This window comes from Ursus americanus, chromosome X, assembly GCF_024610735.1.
Source record: "Ursus americanus isolate L20-20 chromosome X, mUrsAme1.1.p, whole genome shotgun sequence".
NCBI classification, from domain to species: Eukaryota; Metazoa; Chordata; class Mammalia; order Carnivora; family Ursidae; genus Ursus; species Ursus americanus.
Window position 1 is genome coordinate 76407613 of NC_142164.1, and position 7110 is coordinate 76414722.

Consider the following 7110-nt stretch of genomic DNA (forward strand, 5'->3'; position numbering starts at 1 on the left):
AGCAATTATAAAATGAATAGCTAGGCCTGAAAAAAGCATAAACAGCAGTACAAAATTTCTAAGGGCAGAAATGAGATCTAATCAAACTGAACTCAAAAATGCTATGAATGAGTTGCAGTCTAAATGCAGTGTAAGCTAAGGTTAATGAGACAGAAAAGAGAATAAGTGATCTAGAAGACATCCTGATGGACAGGAAGTTGAGGAAAAGAGAGAAAGACAACTAATAGCTCATGAAGAAAGGCTTCAAGAAATTAATGATGCCTTGAAATGAACCAATGTTTGAATTATTGGGGTTACTGAGGAGGTGGGAAAGAGAGAGGGTGAGAAGGTATATTTGAGTAAATCAAAGCTGAAAACTTCCCTAATCTGGGGAAGCATTCATGTCCAAGAGGCAGAGAGGAACTCTACCAAAATCAATAAACTAGATCAGCAACCTGATATATAATAGTGAAAATTGCAAATCTTGGAGAAAAAGAAGGTATACTGAGAGCTGCTGGGGAGAGGGTGTTCTGTACATATGGAGAGAGGAATATCAGAATAACATCAGACCAATCCACAGAAACCTGGCAGGCCAGAAGTTACTGGCAAGATATATTCAGCATACTAAATGAAAAGAACATGAAGCCAAGAATATTTTATCCAGCAAGACTGTCATTCAGAATAGAAGAAGAGAGAAAGAGCTTCCAGGAGAGACAGAAACAGAAAGAACATGTGACCACCAAGACAGCCCTTCAAGAAATATTAAGAGGGGGTCCTATAAATGAAGAAAGACCCCAAGAGTAACATACACAAGAAAGAAAAAGAGGCAATTTACAGAAACAGGGACTTGACAGGCAATACAATGGAACTAAATTCATATCTTTCAATAGGTACTCTGAATGTAAATGGGATGAATGCTCCAATAAAAAGACAAAGGAAATCTGATTGGATAAAAAAGCAAGAATCATCCGTATGCTGTCTACAAGAGACTCATGTTGAACCTAAAGACGCAACTAGATTGAAAGGGAAGGGGTGGAATACCACTTACCACACTAAAGGACTTCAAAAGAAAGCTGAGGTAGCAATCCTCTTATCACACAAATTAGATTTTAAACCAGAGACCATAGTAAGAGATGTAGAGGGACACTATATCATACTTAAAGTGTCTATCCAGCAAGAAGATATAAAAACAAGAAGATATGCCCCCAATGTGGGAGGAGCCAATTATATAAACCAATTAATAATCAAAGTAAAGAAACACATTGATAATGATAGATTAATAGTAGGGGACTTCAGGGGTGCCTGGGTGGCACAGCAGTTAAGCGTCTGCCTTCGGCTCAGGACATGATCCCGGCGTTGTGGGATCGAGCCCTGCATCAGGCTCCTCTGCTATGAGCCTGCTTCTTCCTCTCTCACTCCCCCTGCTTGTGTTCCCTCTCTCGCTGGCTGTCTCTATCTCTGTCAAATAAATAAGTAAAATCTTTAAAAAAAAATAGTAGGGGACTTCAACATCCCACTTACAGCAATGGACAGATCATCTAAGCAGAAGATCAACAAAGAAACAAGGGCTTTTGATGACACTCTGGACCAGATGGACCTCAGAGATATATATGGAACATTCCATCCTAAAACAACAGAATATTCATACTTCTCGAGTGCACATGGAACTTTATCAAGAATAGAAGACAAGCTGGGTCACAAATCGAGTCTCAACTGATACCAAAATATTGAGATTATCCCTTGCATATTTTCAGACCAAAGTGCTTTGAAATTTGGAAGGAACTCAAACACATGGAGTTTAAAGAGCACATTGTGAGAGGAGTTAAGATGGCGGAGGAGTGGGGGACCCCTTTTTCAGCTGGTCCCCTGAGTCGAGCTGGATAGGTACCAGAACAGCCTGAACATCCACGGAATCAGCCTGAGACGCAGGAAGATACATCTGGATCTCCACAAATGAACATCTCCAGGGCTGAGTATTGAGGTACAAAGCGGGGAGGCATGAAACCACGCACAGATATCGGAAGATAAACAGAAGGGGGAGGGAGCCGCTGCGTTCAGGCTCCAGGAAGCAGTAGCCACCTGCACGGTGGAGCAGGCAGACTCGAGGACCAGCACCCGCAAGAGAGCAGACTGAAAACGTGAGCTGGGAGCGCACGCTACCAGACTTCTCACAGAACGCTGGGACTCCGGTGTGCTCACTAGAAGCAGACTGAGACTGGGAGCTCCAGAGCACGCGGGGGCAGCTAGCGGCTGGCGGTGTTAGAAACACAAAGGACAGAGACACACCGGCCTTGGAAGTGAGTGCTGGGACGCCTGGTGTGGGGCGCATATCCTAAGACACTGCAGGGTTGAGCAGCACCAACAGAAACAGAGTTAAAGTGGTCAGAACATCAGTGGAGAACGGTCCACAATCCCTCTGTTCTAAGACAGAGGGTGAGATTCGGCCACTGCTGCTCTGACTCTCAGAAGAGGCATAGCAAGCTGCCCGGGAAAGCCGCCAGAGAACATAAGCCTGGAAATACCGGCTCACAGCGTGCCCATCCCCATCCCCCCTCGCAGGGGATGCGGAGACTCTACCCAAACAGGATTGCCTGAGTATCTGCGCGGCAGACCCCATCCCCAGAAGGCAGGCTGAAAAATCAAGAAGGCCACATCCCAGGGCACCTGGGTGGCGCAGTCATTAAGCGTCTGTCTTCAGTTCAGGGCGTGATCTCAACGTTCCAGAAAGGAGTCCCTCATTGGGCTCCTCCACTGGGAGCCTGCTTCTTCCTCTCCCACTCACCTGCTTCTGTTCCATCTCTCGCTGGTTGTCTCTCTGCCACATAAATAAATAAAATCTTTAAAGAAGAAGCCCACATCCCTAAGATCCCTATAAAACAAGGGTGCACGGCCTGGGTCCCGGTCAATAATTTGGGCTCTGGACAACCCTGCAACCTCTCCTCATCAGAATGGCGAGAAAGAGAAATCCCCCCCCAGCAAAGAAAAGAAAATGAGTCTGTGGCCTCTGCCAAAGAGCTAATGGATATGGATGCAACCAAATTATCAGAAATGGAATTCAGAGTAACAATGGTCAAGATGATGTGTACACTTGAAAAAAGTATTAACAAAAATGTTAATGAGAATATAGAATCTGTAAGGGCAGAAATGAGAGTGAATCTGGCAGAAATTAAAAATTCTATGAGCCACTGAGATACCACCTTACGCCAGTTAGAATGGCAAAAATAGACAAGGCAAGAGACAACAATTGTTGGAGAGGATGTGGAGAAAGGGGATCCCTCCTACATTGTTGGTGGGAATGCAAGTTGGTACAGCCACTCTGGAAGACAGTGTGGAGGTCCCTTAAAAAGTTAAAAATTGAGCTACCCTAGGATCCAGCCATTGCACTACTGGGTATTTACCCCAAAGATACAGACGTAGTAAAGAGAAGGGCCATATGCGCCTAAATGTTCATAGCAGCAATGTCCCCAATAGCTAAATCGTGGAAGGAGCCGAGATGCCCTTCAACAGATGACTGGATTAAGAACTTGTGGTCCATATATACAATGGAATATTACTCAGCTATCAGAAAGAACGAGTTCTCAACATTTGCTACAACATGGACGGCACTGGAGGAGATAATGCTAAGTGAAATAAGTCAAGCAGAGAAAGACAACTATCATATGATTTCTCTCATCTATGGAACATAAGAACTAGGATGATCAGTAGGGGAAGAAAGGGATAAAGAAAGGGGGGGTAATCAGAAGGGGGAATGAAACATGAGAGACTATGGACTCTGAGAAACAAACTGAGGGCCTCAGAGGGGAGGGGGGTGGGGGAATGGGATTGGCCGGTGATGGTTAGTAAGGAGGGCACGTATTGCATGGTGCACTGGGTGTTATACACAACTAATGAATCATCGAGTCTTACATCGAAAACCGGGGATGTACTGTATGGTGACTAACATAATATAATAAAAAATTATTATAAAGAAAAAAAAAAGAATTTGTGAGTTGAGACATGGAGTCTCAACAGTGTTCTTCTATAGAGTTAAGCAAAGCACTTTCTGTTGATGTGTTCACACAGACTTTTGCACATGCTTCCGTTTTCAGGACAGAATCCTGTGAGATGCAAGATGCTTTCTCTATGGTGTTCTTTCTTAGACTTCAGTCTATGGCACTTTCCTTATGTTTTCTTATACCTCTGTGCAAATGCTTTCATCTTCACGACCAAAGACGTGACCAGAAAGACGGCTTTGATACAATGTTCTGTCTTACAGATCGGTTAATGGCCCTTTCCTTATGCTTCCATTCACAATGTGAAACAGGCTTTCATCATCAAGACAGACGATGCCGTTTGGAAGACACTTTCCATACCCTGTTCTTACTGAGAGTTACGTCTATTTCAGTTTCCTTAAGATTCAATGCACTTATTTGGAACCACGTGTATATTCATGGGTCACGATGTTAGAATGATGTTGCTCTTCTATCAAAAGTCTCGGTTCTCTCCATTACTTAGATTCAACCTCTTTATGTTTTCTCTCACACTTCTGCAATTACTTCCATCTTCCGTCCCGAAGCTGTGAGTTGGAAGACCTTTCAAAAGGGTGTTCTTCTTTAAGCATACAGCACGTTCCTTATGTTTGCATACACACTACTGGAAATTATACCATCTTCATGAAGGTAGATGTGATTTGGAAAGTTGTCTCTAGATGGTGCTCTTTCTTACTCTTAAGTGTAAGGCACTTCTCTTTCAGTTCAACACTGATATTTGAAAAAGCTTCTCTCTTCATGCATCAGGATGTTTGAAGTGGCATTCTCTCTACAGAGGCTTGGTGCTCATAGTTTAGTAAACCGCACTTCTTTACACATTCCCTCACCCTGTAGCCCATGCCTCCATCTGCATGAGAGTAGATGTGAGTTTCAGATGCTTTTCGATGTAGTTCATAATGTTAAGTGCACCATAATTTCCTTATGCTGAAAAACGCTCTTTAATAATGCTTCCAACTTCATAAAAGAAGACGTGTGTTGAAGGATGGATCGGTACACTACTTTCTTGAAGCTACGTCTCTGCCACTTTCCTTTTGCTTTCAACACAACGTTGCAAATGTTTCCATCTTCATGACAGACGTTGTGGGTTGTAAGATGCTATCTATCCAGAATTCACATCTACTATTAAGTTGATGGCACTTTCCTTAAGGTTCAGCGCACAAGGAAGAAAACCCTGGTTGATTCATTCATCAGGAGGTGGGTTCGGTGTTGTATGCTCTCTGCACAGATTCGGTTGTCAGAATTTAGGAGACGGCACGTTCTTTACACGCTCCCCCGTCGCACTCTTGCCATAGCTTCCATCTTCATGACAGAAGTTGTGAGTTGAGAGAAGCCCCCCCCCCAGTAAAGAAAAGACAGTGAGTCTGTGGCCTCTGCCACAGAAATAACAGATATGGATGTAACCAAATTATCAGAAATGGAATTCAGAGTAACAATGGTCAAGATGATGAGTAGACTTGAAAAAAGTATTAAGGAAAATGTTACTGAGAATATAGAATCCCTAAGGGCGGAAATGAGAGCGAATTTGACAGAAATTAAAAATTCTATGAGCCAAATGCAGGCAAAACTAGAGGCTCTGACGGCCAGGGTCACAGAAGCAGAGGAAAGGGTTAGTGAATTGGAGGATGGGTTAATAGAGGAAAAAATGAAAATATAAGATGCTTTTAAAAAAATCCACACCCACGAATGTTGGCTACGGGAGATTACTGACTCAACGAAACGATCCAATGTTAGAATCATCGGCATCCCCGAGGGGGTGGAGAAAAACAGAGGTCTAGAAGAGATATTTGAACAAATTGTAGCTGAAAACTTCCCTGATCTAGCAAGGGAAACAAACATTCGTGTCCAAGAGGCAGAGAGGACCCCTCCCAAGCTCAACCACGACAAACCTATGCGACGTCACGTCATAGTGCAATTCGCAAATATTAGATCCAAGGATACAGTATTGAAAGCGGCCAGGGCAAAAAAAATTCTCACGTACCAAGGCAAAGGCATCAGAATTCCGTCAGACCTGTCTACACAGACGTGGAATGAGAGAAAGGGTTGGGGGAGCATTTTTAAAGCTCTTTCAGAGAAAAACATGCAGCCAAGGATCCTTTATCCAGCAAGGCTGTCATTCAGAATTGATGGAGAAATAAAGACATTTCAGAATCGCCAGTCACTAACCAATTTCGTAACCAAGAAACCAGCCCTACAGGAGGTATTATGGGGGGTTCTATAAAAGTAAAAAGGCCCCAAGAGTGATACAGAACAGAAAGTCACAGCCAATACAAACAAAGACTTTACTGACAACATGGCATCATTAAAAGCATATCTCTCAGTACTCAGTCTTAATATTAATGGCTTAAATTCTTCCTTAAAATGCCACAGGGTTGCAGATTGGATAAAAAGAAATGACCCATCCATTTGCTGTCTACAAGAAATTCATTTCAAACCCAAAGATGCATTCAGACTGAGAGTAAGGGGATGGAGTACCATCTTTCACGCAAATGGACCTCAAAAGAAAGCTGGGGTAGCAATTTTCATATCAGATAAACTGGATTTTAAACTACAGACTATAGTTAGAGACGCAGAAGGGCACTATATTATTCTTAAAGGAAGTATTCAACAAGTGGATATGACAATTATAAATATATATGCCCCCAACAGGGGAGCAGCAAGATACACAAGCCAACTCTTAACCAGAATAAAGAGACATATAAATAAAAATACATTAAAAGTAGGGGACCTCAACACTCCACTCTCAGAAATAGACAGAACACCCTGGCAAAAACTAAGCAAAGAATCAAAGGCTTTGAATGCCATACTCGACTAGTTGGACCTCATAGATATATATAGAACACTACACCCCAGAACCAAAGAATACTCATTCTATTCTAATGCCCATGGAACATTCTCAAGAATAGACCATGTTCTGGGACACAAAACAGGTCTCAGCCGATACCAAAGGATTGAAATTATCCCCTGCATATTCTCAGACCACAACACTCTGAAATTGAAACTCAACCACAAGGAAAAATTTGGAAGAAACTCAAACACTTGGAGACTAAGAACCAATCTGCTCAGGAATGACTTGATAAACCAGGAAATCAAAAATCAAATTAAA